This window comes from Rhinatrema bivittatum, chromosome 15, assembly GCF_901001135.1.
Source record: "Rhinatrema bivittatum chromosome 15, aRhiBiv1.1, whole genome shotgun sequence".
NCBI classification, from domain to species: Eukaryota; Metazoa; Chordata; class Amphibia; order Gymnophiona; family Rhinatrematidae; genus Rhinatrema; species Rhinatrema bivittatum.
Window position 1 is genome coordinate 37,293,521 of NC_042629.1, and position 14,750 is coordinate 37,308,270.

The window sequence follows — 14,750 nt, forward strand, 5'->3', positions numbered from 1 at the left end:
AGCCAATCGTCGAGGTAGGGGTAGACATGGACACCTTGAGTTCTGAGGAATGCTGCAACTACTATGAGGCACTTGGAGAAGACTTGTGGTGCAGATGCTAGGCCGAATGGTAGCTCTTGGTATTGATAGTGCTTTGGGCCTACCAGGAATCGCAGAAATTTGCGATGAGACGGAGTTATTGTGATGTGTATGTAAGGGTCCTGGAGGTCTAGAGAGCAGAGCCAGTCTTCCCTTTGCAGAAGGGGAAGGAGGGAACCCAAGGTTAACATCTTGAACTTTTCTCTTTGAAGGTACTTGTTTAAGGCATGAAGGTCTAGTATTGGGCGAACACCACCTAACTTTTTTTGGGATTAGAAAGTACCGGGAATAGAAGCCGAGGCCCTATTGGGAGTAGGGCACTGGTTAGATTGCTCTGGATCGAAGGAGGAGGGAGACCTTCTGATCCAGGAGTGGTGAGTGATCAGATGTTCCCCACGTCAGCCGAGGTGGGGAGTCCGGCAGAATGGCGAGAAAGTTGAGATGATAACCTTGAGTGATTATGGTAAGAACCCACTGGTCTGAGGTGATTGTGTGCCAGATGTTGCTGAAGTGGCACAATCGACCTCCCACTGGTAGATGCAGTAGTGGAGGCTGAATGCTGCTTTCTAGGAAAGAGTCAAAAACCAGATGCTGGGCCTGGCTGAGGGGTTGTCTGGTTTTTGCCTGCGAGGTTGCCTGGACTGGCCTTTCTGGTAAGGCTTAGTAGAGCTGCCTTTGGACTGTGGAGAATAAGATTTCCTTTAGTGGTAGAAAGACGTTTTGGTATCCTTTCTGAATGTTTGCTTATCAGGATATTCAGAAGGCAACAAGGAGAGTTGGCGAAGAGTCTCATGGTGATCTTTGAGCTGTGCCACTGCTTGTTGTATCTGTTCACCAAAAAGATTGTCACCAGTGCAAGGCAAGTCAGATAGTCTGCCCTGGACCTTAGGTCGTAGGTCCGAAGACTTTAGCCAGGTCCACCTTCTTGCAGAAATAAAAATATCATATGCTGATCTTATTTCATGTTTGCCCGCTTCTAATCCTTTTCGAGTCAGGACATGTAATTGCTCTTGAGACTGCCAAGGCAGGAACTCAGCAAAGTCCTGTATTTCTTTAAAGAGGACCCTGTTGTACTGGGTCATATAGAGTTGGTAAGAGGCATTGCAGGATATAAGCATTGACCCCTGAAAGACGATGCCATAGGTCGGCATCCAGGAACTTTTGTTCCTTCCCTGGAGGGAAAGAAGAGTGAGGGTTGGAGTGTCGGGCTTTCTTTTGGGCTGACTCAACCACCACTGAATGGTGATCCAATTGGGTTTTTTGGAAACCTGGAGTTGACTGGACTAGGTATGTGGTGTCCGCCTTTCGGTTAACTGGTGCCACCAAACCAGGATGCTCCCAATTCCTCTTCAGAAGATCCAAGAGGATATCATGGATAGGGATAGAGGTGATTTCTTTACGAGCATCCAGAAATTGCATTTGTTCCATCATCTTGTTCTGTCTGAAGTTGAAGTGGAACCAATTCAGAGATTTCCTTTACAAAATTAATGAAGGACAAGTCCTCTGGAGGAGAACGCTTCCTGCTTTCAGTAGGAGAGGGTGGTGATGGTAAGTCATCAGTCCATGTGTCATAGGGTTCATCACCAGTACCCCTAGGATCCTTAGAGGGACGGAATGATGTTATTCCTGAAGGTCCTGGTTGAGGCACCAAAGGCATCGATGGGGGCACAGAGGGCATCGATGGTAGCAAAGAAGCTATTGGTGACATCGATGGCTGAGGCATCGGTAGGACTCCTGATGGAGGAAGTAACTAGGTTTCTCCTTCTGTCGATGAAAGAGGAATTGGGGAGGAGGGCACCGGGGCCATCGTGACCCCGGATCCATCTGAGGAAAAGCAGCGAGCAGCGCTTCCATCCTCGTTTAGTAACTGTGCCAGTGCTATGGGAAAGGGATTGGTAGCCGGTTCAGGAATCGGCTGCAGAGGAATCTTGAAGCCTTGCATCACTCTGCCGATGGCCTCTTGAATCATGTGATCCAACTCCTCTCAGAAATCTGGAGTATGGAGCCCCGATGCCGGAGGAGGTGGAGGCATAGCCGGAGGGACCACCGTTGGAGGTGGAATCACGGCTCCTAACACAGGTCCTGGTGAAGGTTGCCTCGGTGACCTGGAGCCAGATAGGGACGGTGCCTTTTCTGGACGGGCTTTCTTCGGCAGCGGCTCACAGTGGTGACGTCGAGGATTTACCTGCATCAATGCTTTTCTCGACGATCTCCTCTGTCCTTGTGCTGAGGAACAGAGGGCGTCGATGGCCGTGGAGTCGTCTATGCCAGTCTGACACCGGTCGGTGCACGATACTGGCGCGACTTAGACAGTGCCGGCTTGGGTGATGTGGAGGCTATGGACGGGGTCTGAGCTTGTGACCGAAAGAGAAATTCCATCTTCTGCATTCTAGCCTTGCGACCTTTTGGTATCATAAGGGCACATTTGGTGCAAGAAAGGACATCATAAGAACATAAGAAAATGCCATACTGGGTCAGACCAAGGGTCCATCAAGCCCAGCATCCTGTTTCCAACAGTGGCCAATCCAGGCCATAAGAATCTGGCAAGTCCCCAAAAACTAAGTCTATTCCATGTTACCATTGCTAATGGCAGTGGCTATTCTCTAAGTGAACTTAATAGCAGGTAATGGACTTCTCCTCCAAGAACTCATCCAATCCTTTTTTAAATGCCGCTATACTAACTGCACTAACCACATCCTCTGGCAACAAATTCCAGAGTTTAATTGTGCGTTGAGTAAAAAAGAACTTTCTCCGATTAGTTTTAAATGTGCCCCATGCTAACTTCATGGAGTGCCCCCTCATTTACACTCATTTAATAATTAATCTTGTTTAAAAAACTGTTACTGAACCTTATGGCACCTATGTAAAATGAAAGATTATAATTGCATTACTTTTATGTGCCTTTATGTAAACCGTTGTGACGGTACCCACCTTAATGATGGTATAGAAAAAGATTTAAATAAATACTATCCGAAAGAGTAAATAACCGATTCACATCTACCCGTTCTAGACCTCTCAATTTTAAACATCTCTATCATATTCCCCCTCAGCCGTCTCTTCTCCAAGCTGAAAAGTCCTAACCTCTTTAGTCTTTCCTCATAGGGGAGCTGTTCCATTCCCCTTATTATTTTGGTAGCCCTTCTCTGTACCTTCTCCATCGCAATTATATCTTTTTTGAGATGCGGCGACCAGAATTGTACACAGTATTCAAGGTGCGGTCTCACCATGGAGCGATACAGAGGCATTACGACATTTTCCGTTTTATTCACCATTCCCTTTCTAATAATTCCCAACATTCTGTTTGCTGTTTTGACTGCCGCAGCACACTGAACAGACGATTTCAATGTGTTATCCACTATGACGCCTAGATCTCTTTCTTGGGTTGTAGCACCTAATATGGAACCCAACATTGTGTAATTATAGCATGGGTTATTTTTCCCTATATGTATCACCTTGCACTTATCCACATTAAATTTCATTTGCCATTTGGATGCCCAATTTTCCAGTCTCACAAGGTCTTCCTGCAATTTATCACAATCTGCTTGTGATTTAACTACTCTGAACAATTTTGTGTCATCTGCAAATTTGATTATCTCACTTGTCGTATTTCTTTCCAGATCATTTATAAATATATTGAAAAGTAAGGGTCCCAATACAGATCCCTGAGGCACTCCACTGTCCACTCCCTTCCACTGAGAAAATTGTCTATTTAATCCTACTCTCTGTTTTCTGTCTTTTAGCCAGTTTGCAATCCACGAAAGGACATCGCCACCTATCCCATGACTTTTTACTTTTCCTAGAAGCCTCTCATGAGGAACTTTGTCAAACACCTTCTGAAAATCCAAGTATACTACATGTACCGGTTCACTTTTATCCACTTGTTTATTAACTCCTTCAAAAAAGTGAAGCAGATTTGTAAGGTAAGACTTGCCCTGGGTAAAGCCATTCTGTCTTTGTTCCATTAAACCATGTCTTTCTATATGTTCTGTGATTTTGATGTTTAGAACACTTTCCACTATTTTTCCTGGCACTGAAGTCAGGCTAACCGGTCTGTAGTTTCCCGGATCGCCCCTGGAGCCCTTTTTAAATATTGGGGTTACATTTGCTATCCTCCAGTCTTCAGGTACAATGGATGATTTTAATGATAGGTTACAAATTTTTACTAATAGGTCTGAAATTTCATTTTTTAGTTCCTTCAGAACTCTGGGGTGTATACCATCCGGTCCAGGTGATTTACTACTCTTCAGTTTGTCAATCAGGCCTACCACATCTTCTAGGTTCACTGTGATTTGGTTCAGTCCATCTGAATCATTACCCATGAAAACCTTCTCCATTACGGGTACCTCCCCAACATCCTTTTCAGTGAACACCAAAGCAAAGAAATCATTTAATCTTTCTGCGATGGCCTTATCTTCTCTAAGTGCCCCTTTAACCCCTCGATCATCTAACGGTCCAACTGACTCCCTCACAGGCTTCTTGCTTCGGATATATTTTAAAAAGTTTTTACTGTGAGTTTTTGCCTCTACAGCCAACTTCTTTTCAAATTCTCTCTTAGCCTGTCTTATCAATGTCTTAATTTTAACTTGCCAACGTTTATGCTTTATCCTATTTTCTTCTGTTGGATCCTCCTTCAAATTTTTGAATGAAGATCTTTTGGCTAAAATAGCTTCTTTCACCTCCCCTTTTAACCATGCCGGTAATAGTTTTGCCTTCTTTCCACCTTTCTTAATGTGTGGAATACATCTGGACTGTGCTTCTAGAATGGTATTTTTTAAACAATGACCACGCCTCTTGGACATTTTTTACTTTTGTAGCTGCTCCTTTCAGTTTTTTTTCTAACAATTTTTCTCATTTTATCAAAGTTTCCCTTATGAAAGTTTAGCACTAGAGCCTTGGATTTGCACACTGTTCCTCTTCCAGTCATTAAATCAAATTTGATCATATTATGATCACTATTGCCAAGCGGCCCCACCACCGTTACCCTCTCTCACCAAGTCCTGTGCTCCACTGAGAATTAGATCTAAAATTGCTCCCTCTCTCGTCGGTTCCTGAACCAGTTGCTCCATAAAGCTATCATTTATTCCATCCAGGAACGTTTTCTCTCTAGCGTGTCCCGATGATACATTTACCCAGTCTATATTGGGGTAATTGAAGTCTCCCATTATTACTGCACTACCAATTTGGTTAGCTTCCCTAATTTCTCTTAGCATTTCACTGTCCGTCTCACCTTGACCAGGTGAATGGTAGTATACCCCTATCACTATAGTCTTCCCCGACACACAAGGGATTTCTACCCATAAAGATTCAATTTTGTATTTAGTCTTATGCAGGATGTTTATCCTGTTGGACTCTATGCCATCCTGGACATAAAACGCCACACCTCCTCCCGGGTGCTCCTCTCTGTCATTGAGATATAATTTGTACCCCATTATAGCACTGTCCCATTGGTTATCCTCTTTCCTCCATGTCTCTGAGATGCCAATTAAGTCTGTCATCATTCACTGCTATACATTCTAATTCTCCCATCTTACTTCTTAGACTTCTGGCATTAGCATACAAACATTTCAAAGTTTGTTTTTTGTTTGTATTTTAATTCTGCTTTTTAATTGATAGGGATAAGTTAGAATTTTTTTTAGCTCAGGTGAGTTTTCAGTTACAGGCACTTGGACTATTTTTATAATTATTGGAACCTCACTGTCGGGATGCCCTAATTCTAATGTATCATTAGTATCCTTTGAAGATACCTCTCTCCGAACCATGCTCGCTCCCTAGCCACATTACACAGACCTTGTGAGGGTCAGTAATGGACATTATTAGAGTGCAGTCGGGGCATCGACGGAAACCCGGCGCCATGGCCTCTGAAAAAAATTTAGCCATGGTGCGGTCGACAACCAGTAGGCCGTGAGGGCCGAACTAGACGGGAATCGACCGGAATCGGGTAAAAATTTACCAGACCAACGTGAACGCAAATATTGAATAGGGGGACCCCTATGGGGTATTAAATTATGAAGTAATTCCGTGAGGAAAATTCCTGTCAGGAATCTGTGTAGAGCTCCTTAACCCACGTGGCTACTGCTGCACGGAAAAAAGAAGACTGAAGGGGGACCCCTGCTGGTTGCAGGGTTAGTGCCATCCTGGGCATGCCCAGTAGGTGCCAAAGTTCTAGAAACTTTGACAAAAGTGTTCCGAGATTGGGCTCCATCCTGCTTGTCCTGTGAGAAAGTAGGATAAATTAGCTATTACAGGTAGCTGATAAAATGTGGAAGCTCTGATCAGACTTATTACTCCAAACTTGTGCATACTCTAAAAGCATGTGCAGGAGTTCCTGCACCACAGTTACCTGAGTCTTCTCAGTCTGTAACAGAATGTTGCTGTGTAGTTAACTCTCCAGGGAGATGGGTGGATTTGCATGGCTAATTCATCCTCCTATCTATGGAAAACACCATTTATGGTAAGCAAACGTTTTTCCAGCAGTAAGCAGACTGAGTTAGCCACTACAGGCGAAGTCACCAAGTTGAGGATTGCAGCAGAGTAATTAGATAGTAAGTAACCTAGACTCCACCATGAAGCATGGACTACAGCAGCAATAGGTTTTGCAAAACTGCTTGTCCAATCTGCCAGTTCTTGATGGGTTATTGATACAGTAATGGGACGTGAAGTTGTGGACAGAGGACCGCTTTGCAACTGTCTTCAATGGGCACCTCTCAGAGCTGGGTAATAGAGGAAGCCATGGCTCGCACTTTATGAGCTTTGACAGATCCTGTATGTTGAAGACCAAGATATAAATATGATGAATCCACTTAGATAAAATTTGCGTTGCAGCTGCTACTCCAAGGCAGTTAAGGTCACTTAAGATAGAGCTGATCCAATTTATGATAAGACAGAGTATGTAATAAGCAAGGCTCATTTGTAGCCTAGAGTATGAAGGGCTTTCTCCCAGCCATATGTATGGGGCCTTGGGAAGAATGTAGGAAGTACAATGCATTGATTTATATGGAAAGCTGAGACTACTTTCAGTAGATACTTTGAATGAGTTGAGGACTACCTAGGTGTGATAGAATTGTTGAGAGGGGGGATAGTGTTCAACAGCTTGAAGTTTACTAATCCTTCCTGCCCAGGTGATAGCAAGAGGGAAAAATACTTTCCACATCAAGAACATAAACTGAACAGTTTCTAGAGGCTTGAAAGGAGAGACCTACCTAAGTCCCGGGGTAGGGGGGGGAGATGTGTTCTGATTCAGAGGTTGATGTATCAGATTCCTTTCATGAAACGGGATACAGGTGGATATGTAGAAATGGGCTTGTTCTCCACAAAGTTCTGGATGCTGCAATTGCACTCACATGAAGTCTTATTGAGGAACTGGGGAGACCTGAATGAGACAGATGAAGCAAGTATTTCAATAATTGCAGAGGGTCACAAGAAAAAGGATTAGAAGCTTTCTGCCTGCATCAGATGTCAAATGTTTTCCATTTGAAGGCATCCATTTTTCCTAGTTCAAAGCTTTCTTAATGATAATAGCTATCCTTGATCTTTGGTGGTAACTGAAGTTTCACAATCACTGTGTGCTCAACGTCCCTACTGTGAGGTTGAGAAGTGTGAAATTGGGTTAAAAGAGTGTTTCATAGTCTTGAATTAGGAGAGCAGGGTCTGATCCCAATGGTATGGAAAGACTGCTGCAAAGTGTGATGAGATATACTTGCCTGGGCCATGCCGGTGCTATTAGGATCAGGTGGCTCAGTCCCAAAGAAGCTTCAGCATTGTTTTGGAAATGAGGCTTAGGTCCCAAATCGAGAAGAAAAGCATCTTGTATGAGTCTCAGGTTGCTTGGAAGACTAAAACAATTGACACTTCACTCTGCAGAGATGATCCTGCTAGGATGTTTGAGATAAGTGACTTGTAGAGTTGCATGGTTCTGCGCTGTCCAGTTCCAGATCTTTAGGGCTTGTCAGTAGCAAAAACCATAATCCTGTTCCAACCAGTTTGTTGACATAAGTTGTTGCCATACGGGGTCAGACCAACGGTTCATCAAGCCCAGTATCCTGTTTGCAACAGTGGCCAATCCAAGTCACAAGTACCTGGCTCTCTATGAAGAACCCTGCATGAGTATTTATCATGGTTAATGCATCCTGTCTACACAGAGCACCATTTACAGTAAGCAAACAATTTCTCTGTTGGTGGCATTCCACTTCTGTATCCTAAAAAGGCTGTGGAAATGTAGTTTGGTTTGATAAAGGTAAATAGTTTCAAGCTTTTTGGAGACAATCATGAATATATTCTAACATATAGAACTGCATTCTATGTATAGTGCAGCCTGGAACATCTTATCCTGACTTTTTTAGTAGTTTGATTTTTACCTTGTGCAGAATTGGAGTTAAGTGTGTGTCTCTGCCTTTTTCATAGCAGACTCCATCACTGACTGGTATAGAAGGTGGACTGCCTCAAACCAGGATAGTGTTAGACTTGAAATCTGAGGTCTAAGTTTCTAGATATCCAAGACCACGAGATGGGCACGTCCCATAACTTCATGAGCAACACCTTTAGAATGTCATTAATCAGTAAGGTGGCCAGTTCAGCTGGTAGGTCTAGGATCTTGCGTAGACCAAGAATTTCTGTTTGTGTGTCTGTCCTTATGGAGCTGAAAGCCAGGGTTCTTGCAAATGCCTCCTTTAAATGTTGTATTCTAAGTATTTATCATCACCTCCTTTGCCAAGAGTCTAAGTAATTTACAGTGTAACATATCATCATACTTAAAACAATACAAACATAACCCTGCTAACAAAACAAACACTTAGGGCCAGTTTAAAAACAATTAACAGCAGTAAAAGAAATAAAATATAAAATTAGAGTAAGCAGCTATAAAAGAGAAAAAAAAAAGTAGGTGAGGTCCTCTGGAGGAGAAGAGTGTTGTGGAGGGTCTGATGGTAGCCCACTAGATTCAGCTTCTGCTCTTAGGGGCTCTGGTTCACTGAGCCAGGACACCAGAAAGAAAGAAGGGGGGGGGGGGGGGGGGGGGGGGGGGGTAAAGCAAGTGTTGTTTACCTGTAACAGGTGTTCTCACAGGACAGCAGGATGTTAGTCCTCACATATGGGTGACATCACAGGATGGAGCCCAATCATGGAAAACTTGTCAAAGTTTCCAGAACTTTGACTGGCCCCTACTGGGCATGCCCAGTATGGCACTAACCTTGCAGCAGGCAGGGGGTCCCCCTTCAGTCTTATTTGATAGCTACAGGCAGTGCCGAAAAAATAAAACAGAATGACATGAACCCAACACCGCGGGGCGGCGGGCAGGTTTCATGAGGACTAACATCCTGCTGTCCTGTGAGAATACCTGTTACAGGTAAGCAACACTTGCTTTCTCACAGGACAAGCAGGATGGTAGTCCTCATATATGGGTGAGTACCGAGCTGAGGATGTCCGAACATGCACCAAATGTACCCAACGGCGTGCAACAGGCACAACAACTGGGGTGGAATTTGGTAGAGGGCATCCTGAACCCCACCGGGCAGGCGGAAGGGTGTTGGTACGTCACCTTGCAAATAGGTTACGCAGGACAGATTGGCCGAAGATGGAATCCTGTCTTCCGGCTTTGTCCAAGCAATAGTGGGCTGTAAAGGTATGGAGAGAACTCCAAGTGGCAGCCCTGCAAATGTCAGGAAGCGGCACCAATCGTAGGTGCGCTATTGAAGTCGCCATGGCCCTCACAGAGTGTGCTTTAACACGGTCTTGAAAAGGAATGCCTGCTTGCTGGTAGCAAAAGGATATGCAGTCCGCCAACCAGGAGGAGAGAGTCTGCTTACTCACAGGTTGCCCTAATTTGTTGGGATGGAAAGAGATGAAGTGATAGCTAAAAGGAAAATCACTTTCCATGTGAGATATTTTAGGTCACAGAAGTGAAGAGGCTCATCAAATGGAGTTTATTCGTCTCTTTCCATCCCAACAAATTAGGGCAACCTGTGAGTACACTTGCCCACAGTGCCCACACTTGCCCACAGTGCTCTTCCTGTGGGCAAGTGTACGGTCTAGATAGAAAGCTAGAGCCTGTTTACAGTCAAGGGTATGCAGGGCCTGGGAAAGAAGGTAGGTAGTATGATGGATTGATTAATGTGAAATGCCGAAACTACCTTAGGTAAAAACTTAGGGTGAGTGCGGAGTACTGCCCGGTCCTGCAGGAGTTTAGTGTAAGGCGGATAGGTAACTAGGGCCTGTAACTCACTAACCCTGCGAGCTGAAGTGATAGCTAAAAGGAAAATCACTTTCCATGTGAGATATTTTAGGTCACAGAAGTGAAGAGGCTCATCAAATGGAGTTTTCATGAGCCGACCGAGAACCAGATTAAGGTCCCAAGAAGGAGCTGGAGGACGTAAAGGTAGCTTGATATGGAGCAAGCCCTTTAAAAATCGTGTTACGAGGGGTTGTACTGATATAGGGACATCCCCGACACCTTTATGGAAGGCAGCTACCGCACTGACATGCATTCTGATGGAAGAGGTTTTTAGACCTGACTGACAAATGCCAGAGATAGTCCAAAAACCTTGGGATTGGACAGGAAAAGGGATCAAGGGACTGCGAAGTGCACCATGATGTGTATCTTTTCCATTCATAGGAATAAGATTTTCTTGTGGAAGGCTTCCGTGAAGCAATCAGGACACAAGAAACCGAATCTGAAAGGTTAAGTGGTTGAAGGATTAACCTTTCAACATCCATGCCGTCAGGGACAAGGCCTGAAGATTGGGATGGCGTAGGCATCCGTCATTTCGAGTGATCAGATGCGGGTCCGTTCCCAAGGGAATGTGCCTGCGGATGGAGAGATCCTGGAGTACAGGAAGCCACACTTGGCATGGCCAGTGAGGTGCTATCAGATCATGGTTCCCTTGTCCTGACATAGCTTCATGAGAGTCTTCAAAAGAAGAGGAAGTGGAGGGAATGCATAGAAGAGGCCGGTTGCCCACGAGAGGGAGAATGCATCTCTGGGCTGAGAGTGCTCGCCCCGAATGAATGAGCAGTAATTGTCCACTTTGTGGTTCTGAGGGGACGCAAAGAGGTCTGTCTGGGGGTATCCCCATTGGTGAAAGATTGAGGTCGCTACCGAGGGGTTGAGAGACCACTCGTGTGGCTGGAAGACGCGACTCAGTTTGTCTGCAAAGACATTGTCCACTCCCGGCAAGTAGGTGGCCCTGAGGTACATCGAGTGGGAGAGCGCTTCCGCCCAAATCTGCGCAGCTTCCTGACATAGGAGGAAGGAGCCTGTGCCTCCCTGCTTGTTGATGTACCACATGGCCACCTGGTTGTCCGTCTGAATCAGGATGACGTGATTTGATAGGCGTTCCCGAAAAGCTCTGAGAGCATATCGCATTGCTCGAAGTTCTAGGAAGTTTATTTGATGTTTGGCTTCCTCTGGAGACCAAGATCCTTGTGTCTGTAGATTGTCCACGTGGGCTCCCCACCCGAGGTTGGAAGCGTAGGTGGTGAGAATGAGTTGAGGATCAGGCACTTGAAAAGGCAGTCCTTGGAGGAGATTGGTCTGATCTTTCCACCAGGCGAGAGACAGACGGAGTGAGTTGGTGATGTGGACAATGGTTGACAGAGGCTGAACAGCTTGAATCCATTGTGACCTCAAGAGTCCAATGCATGAGTCTCATGGCCAGGCAGGCCATTGGTGTAACATGGACGGATGACGCCATGTGTCCTAGCAGGACGAGGAATTGGCGAGCTGTTGCTGTATGTTGAGACTGCAACTGGTGAGCGAGGGCCACGAGTGTTAGCGCTCATTGTCGAGGTAGAAAGGCTTTTGCCTGTAAAGTGTCCAAGTCTGCCCCAATGAACGACAAGTTTGAGATGGGATTAAATAGGATTTCCCGTAATTGACAAGAAATCCTAGAGAAATTAGAATGTGTAGGGTGAAATTGAGGGACAACCGAGCGGCTTGCTGAGTTGGAGCCCTGATTAACCAGTCGTCCAGATAGGGGTAGACGTGTACACCTTCTTTCCTGAGGAAAGCTGCTACAACTACGAGGCATTTGGTGAAGACTCATGGTGCAGACGCTAGGCCGAAGGGAAGCACTCGATATTGACAGTGCTTTGGGCCTAATAAAAACCTGAGGTACTTGCGATGAGTTGGAGTGATCGCAATGTGTGTATGCGTCCTGGAAGTCCAGAGAGCAGAGCCAGTCTCCTCTTTGAAGAAAAGGTAGAAGTGAGCCCAAGGTTGCCATCTTGAACTTTTCCCGCTGGAGGTACTTGTTGAGAGCACGTAGGTCCAGAATTGGACGAAGCCCCCCGGATTTTTTGGGGATCAAAAAGTACCGGGAATAGAACCCTAGGCCTTGCTGTGAGAGTGGGACGGGTTCTATTGCTCTTAACTGGAGAAGAAGGGAAACCTCCTGCTCCAGAAGGATAGAGTGGTCGGATACTCTCCACGCCTGCAGAGGTGGTGAGTCCGGTGGAAGAGTAAGAAAGTTTAGGTGGTAACCCTGAGCAATGATTGCTAGCACCCATTGGTCGGTTGTGATTGATTGCCAAATGTTGTGAAAGTGGCACAATCGACCTCCCACTGGTATGCTTGGCAGAGGAGTCAGACTGCTGCTCTCCAAGTTAAAGTTAAAAACCGGAAGCAGGCCCCGGCTGGGGAGCTGCTTGTGGCTTTTGCTTTCGGGCCTGGCGAGGCTGAGGCTTTTGATAAGGTCTCGTAGTTCGGGACCTTGCTGGTGGAGAATAGTACTTCCTTGGATGGAAGAATGACTTCTTAGAGTCCTTCCTGAAGGGCTGTCTTAAGGGGAAGTCGGAAGGTATCGATGAGAGCTGTTTAAGGGTCTCATGATGGTCCGTTAATTCAGCCACTATTTGCTGGATCTGCTCACCGAACAGATTGTCTCCTACACATGGGTAGGTCAGATAGCCCGTCTTGTACGTCTGGGCGAAGGTCAGAAGACTTGAGCCAGGCCCATCGTCTTGCCGAAATAGCAGCTGCAGACACTCGAAGATATCGTAAGCTGTTCTTATCTCATGCTTTCCTGCCTCAAACCCCTTGTTGACAAGGATTTGAAGCTAGTCTTGGAATTGTTCAGGCAGGGTTTCAGAGAAGTCCTGTATCTGTTTGAAGATGACCCTATTGTATTGGGTCATATACAGCTGGTAAGCAGCAATTCTGGAGATGAGCATGGCCCCTTGGAACACTCGACCAATATTATCTAGGAACTTGTGTTCCTTAACAGGCGGGGTAGATGAGTGAGGCTTCGTCCTTTTTGCTTTCTTTTGAGCCGATTCTACCACAACTGAGTGGTGGTCGAGCTGAGAGTTTTGAAAGCCAGGGGCTGACTGCACCAAATAGGTAGTGTCAGCTTTTCTATGGACTGGGGCAATGGATCCAGGGTTTTCCCAGTTCTTTTTGAGGAGGTCAAGAAGAACTTGATGAATGGGAATGAAGTGATCACTTTAGGGGCATCCAGGAATTGGAGCAACTCCATCATCTGGTGCCTATCATCCTGCTCAGTCTGAAGCTGAAAAGGGACCAACTCAGACATTTCCTTCACAAAATTAATGAAAGAAAGGTCCTCTGGAAGAGAACGCTTTCTACTTTCAGTAGGAGAGGGGGAGGTGAAGGTAAGTCATTGGTATCTGTGGAAGTATCATCACCCCAGGTGTCTCAAGGATCAGCAGACTGACCTGTAGGACGAGAAGGGGGTTGGATACCCGAAGGCCCTGGCTGAGGCTCCGAGAAAATTGAAGGAATCGCCGGGGGCACCGTGGACAGCCTGGAGGGCATTGGTGCCGGTATCGAAGGCATTGATGGCGCCGATGTGCGTATCGCCCCCGATGAATTAATTGGTGGCGAGGGACCAATTGGCATTGATGGCTGAGGCAGTACTCCTGGAAGGAGGAATGCGGAACGGTGTTTCTCCTCCCGATGAAGCTGTCAACGGGGAGCGCACCGGAGCCATCGGAGACCCGGGAATCACCGGTGGAAGGATGGTCATGAGCACCTCCATCCGGGATAGCAGCGGTGCCAGAGCTGCTGTCATCGGGTCGGTGACCGGTTACACTCTCGGTGCTGGTGTCTGTGCCGGAGGAACCTGGAGCCGTTGCATCGCCTTGTTGATGGCCTCCTTGCCCAGCCGGTCCAGTTCTTCCCGGAGACCTGGAGCAAGTAGCTCCGGCTCCGTAACGGAAGAGGGAGGCGGAGGCATAGTCGGAGGGACCACCTTTACAGGCAGAATCGCGACTCCCAAACCCAGATCGGGTGAGTGTGGCCTCGATGTCCCGGTCGCAGGAATGGTCTGTGCCATTCCTGGATGGGGCTTCTTCGATGGTGGCTCGGACGGTGGCTCGGTCGATTTCGCTCCCTCAACGATCCGAGACTTTCGATGCCGATGTTTTTCCCTACGATCCCCTCGATCTTGAGGGGGAGAAACGGGAGTCGATGGCCGTGAAGACGTCGATGCTGGTGCGACTGACGGTACCGGTTCCGATGACGTCGATGCGATGGACGGCGTCGGGGTGTGAGCACGGGAGAGGAGTCCCATCTTCTCCATTCTGGCTTTGCGACCTTTTGGTGTCACGAGTGCACATTTGGTGCAAGTCAGGACATCATGCTCACGGCCTAAACACATTACACAGACCCCATGAGGGTCTGTAATAGACATGGTATGAGTGCAGTCTGGGCACCGACGAAA